This window comes from Loxodonta africana, chromosome 18 (assembly GCF_030014295.1).
Source record: "Loxodonta africana isolate mLoxAfr1 chromosome 18, mLoxAfr1.hap2, whole genome shotgun sequence".
NCBI lineage: Eukaryota > Metazoa > Chordata > Mammalia > Proboscidea > Elephantidae > Loxodonta > Loxodonta africana.
Genome location: NC_087359.1, coordinates 7,626,014 through 7,637,870, shown reverse-complemented (window position 1 = coordinate 7,637,870; position 11,857 = coordinate 7,626,014).

Sequence of the window (11,857 nt, the reverse complement as noted above, 5' to 3'; positions counted from 1 at the left end):
ACATTTTTCACAATATGTCAACGTTCTCATTAATTCCGGTCTGGATGTTTCACTTCCAGTAATGTAGTTGCCCTGTGCCCTTACCCTTTCGTCTTTGCTTCAGAGAAATTGTTGACTGTTTTGGAAAATCTCAAAATTATATACTAATGAGTCAGTTTCATCAGTGATTATGTATATTATCAGTCTAAACTTTATAATATACAGGGATGTAAGTGGCACAAATGATTTTCAGTTGTTGACTAACATAAGATTTGGTGGTTTGAACCCACACATCAGCACCATTAAGATTACGGCCAAGAAAACCCTGTGGAGCAGTTCTAATCCATAACACATAGGGTTGCCGTGAGTCAGAACTGACTTGATGGCAACAGGTTTGGCTTGGTCTAAATACCTACAACTGTAGCAATAGCCTAAAAAGCACATGGGACCAACAGAAGTCAGATAACTCCCTTCAGGTGGGAAGATGGTAATTGGATCAAATTGGGGGTAAATAAAGGCTTGCACTTTATGACCAATGTATTATTGCTTAAAAAAAAAAAAAAGACTAGGATAAATATGTCAAATTGTTCAGATGTAACAAAGCATGATGGTAGATTTAAGTGTGTATTATATTAGTCTTTGTGCTTTACTCTGACTGAAATAGCTCCTAGTAGATTCTGGAAACTGGATAGTGACATGACTGCACAGCAGGAGGAACGTAACGCCCTGAATTGTAGATGTGAAAGATGTTGAAATGGCAAATGTTTCATTACAGATATATTTACCACACACACACACACACAAAATCCTAAAAAGAATATGAAGAGCTCTTCAAAATCAAAAAGGAAAATAAATATGACCTAGTTGAAAAATATTTGAAGGATATGCAAAATAACTTCACAAAGAAAATGCAAAGGAAGAGTAAGCAATTAAATAACTCAGCCTGACCTATGTTAGACCTATGTTAAAACCCATTGCTGTCCAGTCGATTCCAACTCATAGCTACCCTATAGAACAGAGTGGAACTGCCCCATAGGTTTCCAAGGCTGTAATTTTCACAGAAGCAGACTGCCACTTCTTTTTCCTGTAGAGTGGCTGGTGGGTTCAAACCACCGACTTTTCAGCTAGCAGCCAAGTGCTTAACAAATGCATCACCAGGGCTCCTTGTAAAATATGTTATCACCCGTTATTGATAGGATTGTGGGAATGTGGACATGCCCATGGAGTACCAGTGTCAGTGCAATTTGATATAACTCCCTTGCAAAGAGTTTGGTCATGTTTATTAAGAGACTTAATATTTTGTATATCTTCTGATCCTACAATTCCACTCATAGGAACTTACATTAAGGAGATAAAAATAAAGTATATCTGAAAAAAGCATAAGGTTTCTTTTCAAAGCACTGTTTATAATAGCAAAAGACTGAAAACACTTCGTGTATAGAATGATAATGAAATGGATATGATGAAAATTCTGTTATTAAACACACAGGATGAATATACAACCTTACACGTACACGCGCGCACACACACACGGACTCATAAAACAATGACTGGAAATCTCCTCAACAAAATATAAACAGTGATTTTCCCTGGGTGGTGAGATTATGATTGCCTCATATTCTTAGTTTGGCTTGCTTGTGCTGTCCAGACTTTTCATAACAAACATGAATCTTTTTATAAAATAAAAAAAATCAAGTTTAACAAAAAGAGGCATAAATCATATTGTTTATAATAAATGCCATCAATAAATTCTTAGAATTATCATTGACCATTGTCTGTGTTTTCTGACAGGAAAGCATATTATTGTTTTTGTACCATAACCTTCCTTTTTTTTTTTTTTGTACCAGAGGGAGAATATAATCCGTTTTTTGTCTCATTAAAGCTGGTTTAGTGATCAAGGCATTTCTTGAGTTAAGGCAGATGTCTCTGATTAATTTACTCTACTTGATTAGATTAAACTCTAAAATGGAAATATTCATCCAGGTTGAAATGATCTTTCCCTGAGTTTGTCATGCTAACTGGTTGTAAAGCTTAATTATTCTGATATAAGTAGATTACCTCAATGGGCCATTGCAGTTGGGTCGTTGCATTTACTCATCTTAAAAAGTTGAAATTGCCATCTTTTCACATAAAATATGACACCTTGATAGAAGCTAATGCTCTTTATTTTTCTTTCATTCATTTTTTAAGTTAGATTTAATAACTGTCAACTAATTTCCTACTACTTGTAAAGTACCGGGGAGGGTCACAGAGATTTATTTGATATAATTGCTGCTAGAGTTTCGTGCTACAGGGGAGCATTCAGACACACATATGGGGGGCGGTGGTCCTCTAGGCAGAAGTCATTTGAACAAAGCATATAGGAAATCATAGATGTTTCCAGGGAATACCAAGTAGAGAGGTGTGGTTAGATGTAGGTGGTGGAAATAAAGTTGGAGATGATAATTTAACATCAAATTAATGAATTCGGAATTTACTTTGTATGCAATGGGTATTGTCTTAGTCATCTAGTGCAGCTATAACAGAAATACCACAAGTGGGTGGCTTTAACAAAGAAAAGTTTATTTTCTCACAGTAAAGTAAGCTAAAAGTCCAAATTCAGGGTGCCAGCTCCAAGGGAAAGCTTTCTTTCTCTGTTGGCTTTCTCATCAATGCTCCCCTGGACTAGGAGCTTCTCTGTGCAGGGACCCCAGGTCCAGAGGATGAGCTCTGCTCCCAGCACTCCTTTCTTGGTGGTATGAGGTCCCCCATCTCTCTACTCACTTCTCTGTCTTATATCTCAAGAGATTGCCTCAAGACACAATCCAATCTTATAGACTGAGTCCTGCCTCAGTAACACAACTGCCGCCCATCTCTCTCATTAACATCATAGAGGCAGGATTTACAACATATAGGAAAATCACACAATACTGGGAATCATGACCCAGCCAAACTGACACACACATTTTGGGGGGGACATAATTCAGTCCATGACAAGCACCAACCAAATATTTTAATAAAGGGCACTTTCTAGGCAGAAATGTGACCACAGGAATAGAGAAGGGAAGGATCAGAGACCAGAAGACTGGTTGGGAGGCTAATGTGCTTGGCCAAGAAAGATGTACTGAAGGTCTAGGCAAAGGGCAGTGCCAGTGAAAAGATAAAGTAGATGTACCTGAGATGGTAAGAGCAGGCTTGGCAAAATTTGGGCACAGATCAGATCTGGAATGGTGGAAAGGGGAATCCGCAAATAACTTACTGTGTCAGGCGTGAGCAACTAGAAAGGTGATAGTGGCATTGGTTATTGTGGAGATGCTAGTGATAATAACAATAATAATAAAAGCTATCATTATTATTATTTTAAAGAGAGAAGATAAAGCTGGTAAGTTCATTTTATTTATTGTTTTTTATATATGGTACTGTGCAAAAAACCATGTGTAAACATCCAACAACGACAACTATGAGTCTGGAACTCTGGAGAGGAATCGAGGCTATATTTAAAGGAAAGATAGACGAAGAGGGGGCGAAAATGGGGAGAGGGAGATTAAAGACTGAAAAAGAGTAGTCAGAGAAGCCAGGGAAAGAAGCTCAAAAAGAAAGGGAAGTACATTCATTCATTGGTTCATCTGACAAATATTTATGAAACCCTTACAATGTACCAAGGTCTGTGAGTGGTGCAAGCAGTTTGTCATCAGCTTCAAACCTAAACGCTGGCAGTTCAGACTCACCCAGGAGCTCCATGGAAGAAGGTCTGGAGATCTGCTTCCGTAAGATTTACAGCCAAGAAAATCCTATGGAGCTGTTCTTCTCAGTAACACATGGGGTTGGCACAAGTCAGAACCGACTCAACAGGAACAGGTTTGGTTTGGGTCCCCCCCCTCCGCCCCAATGTACCACGCACTCTTCTAAGTTCCGGGAAAGAGTAGTAATGAAGGCAACAAGGTCTCTTATCACCCAATGAGGGAATATCAGAGAGCAAACAAGTAGATAGTGGCTACATTCAGATAATGTAGGACGTGAAAACAATGCAGAGCCGTGGTGGGCAGCTCATCCTGAGGTAGAAGGCACTGTGGAGAGGGCCCGCAACACTGCTGTTGTTTGTCCTTAGCTGCCTTTCAGACGGCTCCAGATTCATGCTGACCCCCAACTCATGGGGACCCAGTACACAACAGGATCAGACTGCTGTAATCCACAGGGTTTTCATTTTCTGATTTTCAGAAGTGTTTCCCCAAGCCTTTCTTCCTAGTCTATCTTAATCTGGAAACTCAGCGAAAAGCTGTTCAGCATCATAGCAACATGCAAGCCTCCACTGACAGAGAGAAGGTGGCCGTGCAGAGGTGCAGAAGCCGGAACAGAAGCCAAGGCTCCCACATTGATGGTGAGGATACTATCACTGAGCCACTACCTCATCACACTTTTAGAACCCATGAAAAAAATTAATTTATTTTAAAACTGGAAGAAAAATAGAAACTTTTAAAAATTATTTATTTTTTTAATTGTTGTTGAGAATATACACAACAGAAAATATACCAATACAACAATTTCTATGTGTACAATTCAGAGACATTGATTACATTTTTCAAGTTGTGTAACCATTCTCACCCTCATTTTCCAAGTTGTTCCTCCTCCATTAACATAAACTCACTGCCTGCTAAGTTTCTCATCTAAACTTTCAAGTTGCTGTTATCAGTTTGATCCCATATAGATAGATCTAAAAAGAGGACAACACTCAAGGCAGACATTCTTTACTAGTTAAGCTAATGTATAGCTTGGTTTTAAGAAGTCTTCAGGGGGTATTTTTGATTTAAGGTTTAAAGATTATCTCAGGGCAGTAGTTTCAGAGGTTCATCTAGGCTTTATGGCTCTAGAAAATCTGGAGTCTGTGACAATTTGAAATTCTGCTCTGTGCTTTCCCCCTTTTGATCAAGATTCTTCTATAGAATCTTTGATCAAAATAGTCAGTGATGGTATAGCCGGGCACCATGCAGTTCTTCTGGTCTCATAGCAAAGGAGGCAGTTGTTCATGCAGGCAATTAGACATACATTCCATTTCCTTGTCCTATTCCAGACTCTGCTTCTTCCTCTGGTGCTCCAGGCTAATAAAAAATATAGAGACCAATTATTGTACCTTGGATGGCTGTTGGTAAGTTTTTAAGTTCCCAGGCAATATGCAATGAAGTAGTAAGTAGAATGAAGCACTAAACACAATATTAGGCCAATTAACAGGGATGTCCCAAGTAACTATGACCCTGTACCTCCAAACCAAGAAGAAGTCAAATGCCATGAGGTGTTTTGTTGTACAAAAGTAGCCTCAGCAGCTACTCTTTTTTTTTTTTGTCATTATTGTTAATATACCTGTCACACAACTTTTACCAACTCAACTCCTTAAAAACCAAAACCAGAGGGGGGGCCAAGATGACGGACTAGGTGGACGCTACCGCGGATCCCTCTTGCAACAAAGACTCGGAAAAACAAGGGAATCGATCACATACATAACAATCTACGAACTCTGAACAACAAGCACAGACTTAGAGACGGAAAACGAACAAATACGGGCAGACAGCGACTGTTTTCAGAACTAGGAGCCAGTGCACCAGGCAGGTGACCTTCGGAGCCTGATCTGGGGCAGAGCCCAGGGGGGCAGACGGCACAGAAAGGGGGCCCACCCCTTCCCCCCCGAACCCATCCCGGGAGGAAGTCTAGCAGGTTGGCGCGGGCGGCGTAGGGGCGCAGCCGGAGGGAGAAGCACCCGGGAGGCGGTGACTGATCTGGGAGGGGGGAGAACAGCATCCCAGCTGGGGTGCCGTCCCGCCGGGAGTTAGGCGAGAAGCCGACGGGGCGCGAGCGGGGGGGGGTCAACTATATTTCCCTAAAGTGACCCCAGGGCGGGGCCCACACTTTCGTGCGGGAGGACGCACACCCAGCCCGCGCGTGTGGCACGGCACACCAGAGGGAGAAATCCCCGGAAGTGTCTGGTCTCAAAACAGGGAAAGCAGCATCCCAGACGGGGAGCCATTCCACTGGGATCTGGGCGCGCGCGCGGGCGGGGCATGAGCGCGGGGTCCATTTTTATTACCCTGAATTGACCCAGGGCGCGGGACCACCTGGTCGTGCGAGTGACGCCCTCCCAGTTTGCGTGAGAGGTGGGGCACACCGGAAGGAGAAGTCCCCGGGAGGAACTGATTGGTCCCGAAGCGCAGAAAGTAGCGTCCCAGACGGGGTGCCGTCCTGCAGGGGCTTGGGCGCGCGCACGAGCGGGGCGTGAGCGCGGAGTTCATTTTCATTGCCCTGAATTGACCCAGGGGGCGGGCCCACCTGGCCGTGCAGGTGACGCCAAACCAGTTCGCGGAAGAGGTGTGGCGCTCCGGAAGGAGAAGTCCCGGGGAGGAAGTGACTGGTTCCCGAACAGGGAAAGCAGCGTCTCAACCCGGAAGTCATCCCGCTGGGATTTGGGCGCGCGCACAGGTGGGGCGTGACTGCGGGACCTAATTATAATCGCCTGAATAGACCCTGGGGGCGGGCCCACCCGTTCGTGCGGGAAACGCCCACCCAGTGCCCACGAGCGGTGCCGCGCACCGGAGGAAGTCCCCAGGAGGAAGTGACTGGTTTCCGAGCAAGGAAAGCAGTGTCCTAGCCAGGGACCCGTCCAGCCCGGATTTTGGCGAACGGGGGCGGAGCGTGAACGTGGGGTTCAGCTCTATATTCTGTGGTGCTACACTCCTAGCTCTCAGATCTCTCCCCCACCCTCCCCAGGCGACCCCATTAACATCTGAATACCCGGAGCCAGAGAGAGAATTCAGATAGGGATCTGACTGCATTTTTTTTTAGCTGACTACTTGGAAAATCTAGTTTCCCAGTGATGGCTCGGAGACAGCAGTCCATATCAAACCACATAAAGAAACAGACCATGACAGCTTCTCCAACCCCCCAAACAAAAGAATCAAAATCTTTCCCAAATGAAGATACAATCCTGGAATTATCAGATACAGAATATAAAAAACTAATTTACAGAATGCTTAAAGATATCACAAATGAAATTAGGATAAATGCAGAAAAAGCCAAGGAACACACTGATAAAACTGTTGAAGAACTCAAAAAGATTATTCAAGAACATAGTGGAAAAATTAACAAGTTGCAAGAATCCATAGAGAGACAGCATGTAGAAATCCAAAAGATTAACAATAAAATTACAGAATTTGACAACGCAATAGAAAGTCAGAGGAGCAGACTCGAGCAATTAGAATGTAGACTGGGACTTCTGGAGGACCAGGGAAACAACACCAACATAGCTGAAAAAAAATCAGATAAAAGAATTAAAAAAAATGAAGAAACCCTAAGAATCATGTGGAACTCTATCAAGAAGGATAACTTGCGAGTGATTGGAGTCCCAGAACAGGGAGGGGGGACAGAAAACACAGAGAAAATAGTTGAAGAACTCCTGACACAAAACTTCCCTGACATCATGAAAGAAGAAAGGCTATCTATCCAAGATGCTCATCGAACCCCATTTAACATTGATCCAAAAAGAAAAACACCAAGACATATCATCATCAAACTTGCCAAAACCAAAGACAAACAGAAAATTTTAAAAGCAGCCAGGGAGAAAAGAAAGGTTTCCTTCAAGGGAGAATCAAAAGAATAAGTTCAGACTACTCAGCAGAAACCATGCAGGCAAGAAGGGAATGGGACGACATATACAGAGCACTAAACGAGAAAAACTGCCAACCAAGGATCATATATCCAGCAAAACTCTCTCTGAAATATGAAGGAGAAATTAAGATATTTACAGATAAACACAAGTTTAGAGAATTTGCAAAACCTAAACCAAGACTGCAAGAAATGCTAAAGGAGATTGTTTGGCCGGATGACCAATAAGATCAGGTACCAGCACAATACAAGGTCACAAAACAGAACGTCCTGATATCAACGCAACTCAAACAGGGAAAGCACAAAAACAAACAAATTAAGACTAATTCTAAAAAATAAATAAATAAACAAAATAATACACACAACAGGAAATCATGGAAATCAATAGATAAACGATCACAATAATCAAAAAGAGGGACTAAATATAGGAGGCATTGAACTGCCAGGTGGAGAGTGATACAAGGCGAAATAGAAGGATACAAGTTAGGTTTTTACTTAGAAAAATAGGGGTAAACAAAAAGGTAACCACAAAAAGGAATATCAATTCCATAACTCAAGAAAAAAGCCAAGAAAAACGTAACGACTCAATAAACACAAAGTTAAACATTATGAAAATGAGGATCTCACAAGCTACTAAGAAAAACGTCTCAGCACAAAAAAGCATGTGGAAAAATGAAATGGCCAACAACACACATGAAAAGGCATCAAAATGACAGCACTAAAAACTTACTTATCTATAATTACGCTGAATGTAAATGGACTAAATGCACCAATAAAGAGACAGAGAGTCACGGACTGGATAAAAAAACACGATCCATCTATATGCTGCCTACAAGAGACACACCTTAGACTTAGAGACACAAACAAACTAAAACTCAAAGGATGGAAAAAAATATATCAAGCAAACAATAAGCAAAAAAGAAGAGGAGTAGCAATATTAATTTCTGACAAAATAGACTTTAGACTTAAATCCGCCACAAAGGATAAAGAAGGACACTATATAATGATAAAAGGGACAATTGATCAGGAAGACATAACCATATTAAATATTTACGCACCTAATGACAGGGCTGCAAGATACATAAATCAAATTTTAACAGAATTGAAAAGTGAGATAGACACCTCCACATATATAGTAGGAGACTTCAACACACCACTTTCGGAGAAGGACAGGACATCCAGTAAGAAGCTCAATAGAGACACGGAAGACCTACTTACAACAATCAACCAACTTGACCTCATTGACTTATACAGAACTCTCCACCCAACTGCTGCAAAATATACTTTTTTTTCTAGCGCACATGGAACATTCTCTAGAACAGACCACATATTAGGGCATAAAACAAATCTTTCCAGAATCCAAAACATCAAAATATTACAAAGCATCTTCTCAGACCACAAGGCAATGAAGCTAGAAATCAATAACAGAAAAACTAGGGAAAAGAAATCAAATACTTGGAAACTGAACAATACCCTCCTGAAAAAAGACTGGGTTATAGAAGACATTAAGGAGGGAATAAGGAAATTCTTAGAAAGCAACGAGAATGAAAATACTTCCTATCAAAACCTCTGGGACACAGCAAAAGCAGTGCTCAGAGGCCAATTTATATCGATAAATGCACACATACAAAAAGAAGAAAGAGCCAAAATCAGAGAACTGTCCCGACAACTTGAACAAATAGAAAGTGAGCAACAAAAGAATCCATCAGGCACCCGAAGAAAACAAATAATAAAAATTAGAGCTGAACTAAATGAATTAGAGAACAGAAAAACAATTGAAAGAATTAACAAAGCCAAAAGCTGGTTCTTGGAAAAAATTAACAAAATTGATAAACCATTGGCTAGACTGACTAAAGAAAAACAGGAAAGGAAACAAATAACCCGAATAAGAAACGAGAAGGACCACATCACAACAGAACCAAATGAAATCAAAAGAATCATATCAGATTACTACATAAAATTGTACTCTAACAAATTTGAAAACCTAGAAGAAATGGATAAATTCTTGGAAAAATACTACTTACCTAAACTAACACATTCAGAAGTAGAACAACTAAATAGAGCCATAACAAAAAAAGAGATTGAAACGGTAATCAAAAAACTCCCAACAAAAAAAAGTCCTGGCCCAGATGGCTTCACTGCAGAGTTCTACCAAATCTTCAGAGAAGACTTAACACCATTACTATTGAAGGTATTTCCAAGTATAGAAAAAGACGGAATACTACCCAACTCATTCTATGAAGCTACCATCTCCCTGATACCAAAACCAGGTAAAGACATTACAAAAAAAGAAAATTTTAGATCTATATTCCTCATGAACATAGATGCAAAAATCCTTAACAAAATTCTAGCCAATAGAATCCAACAACACATCAAAAAAATAATTCACCCTGATCAAGTGGGATTTATACCAGGTATGCAAGGCTGGTTTAATATTAGAAAAACCATTAATGTAATCCATCACATAAATAAAACAAAAGACAAAAACCACATGATCTTATCAATTGATGCAGAAAAGGCATTTGACAAAGTCCAACACCCATTTATGATAAAAACTCTCACCAAAATAGGAATTGAAGGAAAATTCCTCAACATAATAAAGGGCATATATGCAAAGCCAACGGCCAATATCACTCTAAATGGAGAGAACCTGAAAGCATTTCCCTTGAGAACGGGAACCAGACAAGGATGCCCTTTATCACCGCTCTTATTCAACATCGTACTTGAAGTCCTAGCCAGGGCAATTAGGCTAGACAAAGAAATAAAGGGTATCCAGATTGGTAAGGAGGAAGTAAAGCTATCACTATTTGCAGATGACATGATCGTATACATGGAAAACCCTAAGAAATCCTCCAGAAAACTACTGAAACTAATAGAAGAGTTTGGAAGAGTCTCAGGATATAAAATAAACATACAAAAATCACTTGGATTCCTCTACATCAACAAAAAGAACACCGAAGAGGAAATAACCAAATCAATACCATTCACAGTAGCCCCCAAGAAGATAAAATACTTAGGAATAAATCTTACCAAGGATGTAAAAGACCTATACAAAGAAAACTATAAAACTCTGCTACAAGAAATTCAAAAGGACACACTTAAATGGAAAAACATACCCTGCTCATGGATAGGAAGACTTAACATAGTAAAAATGTCTATTCTACCAAAAGCCATTTATACATACAACGCACTTCCAATCCAAATACCTATGTCATACTTTAAGGGAATAGAGAAACAAATCACTAATTTCATATGGAAAGGAAAGAACCCCCGGATAAGCAAAACATTACTGAAAAAGAAGAAGAAAGTGGGAGGCCTCACCCTACCTGATTTCAGAACCTATTATATAGCTACAGTAGTCAAAACAGCCTGGTACTGGTACAACAACAGGCACATAGACCAATGGAACAGAATTGAGAACCCAGATATAAATCCATCCATTTATGAGCAGCTGATATTTGACAAAGGACCAGTGTCAGTCAATTGGGGAAATAATAGTCTTTTTAACAAATGGTGCTGGCATACCTGGATATCCATTTGCAAAAGAATGAAACAGGACCCATACCTCACACCATGCACAAAAACTAACTCCAAGTGGATCAAAGACCTAAACATAAAGACTAAAACGATAAAAATCATGGAAGAAAAAATAGGATCTACCCTAGGAGCCCTAATACAGGGCTTAAACAGAATACAAAACATTACCAAAAATGATGAAGAGAAACCAGATAACTGGGAGCTCCTAAAAATCAAACACCTATGCTCATCTAAAGACTTCACCGAAAGAGTAAAAAGACCACCTACAGACTGGGAAAGAATATTCAGCTATGACATCTCAGACCAGCGCCTGATCTCTAAAATCTACATGATTCTGTCAAAACTCAACCACAAAAAGACAAACAACCCAATCAAGAAGTGGGCCAAGGATATGAACACACATTTCACTAAGGAAGATATTCAGGCAGCCAACAGATACATGAGAAAATGCTCTCGATCATTAGCCATTAGAGAAATGCAAATTAAAACTACGATGAGATTCCATCTGACACCAACTAGACTGGCATTAATTCAAAAAACACAAAATAATAAATGTTGGAGAGGCTGCGGAGAGACTGGAACTCTCATACACTGCTGGTGGGATTGTAAAATGGTACAACCACTTTGGAAATCCATCTGGCGTTATCTTAAACAGTTAGAAATAGAACTACCATACAACCCAGAAATCCCACTCCTCGGAATATACCCTAAAAAT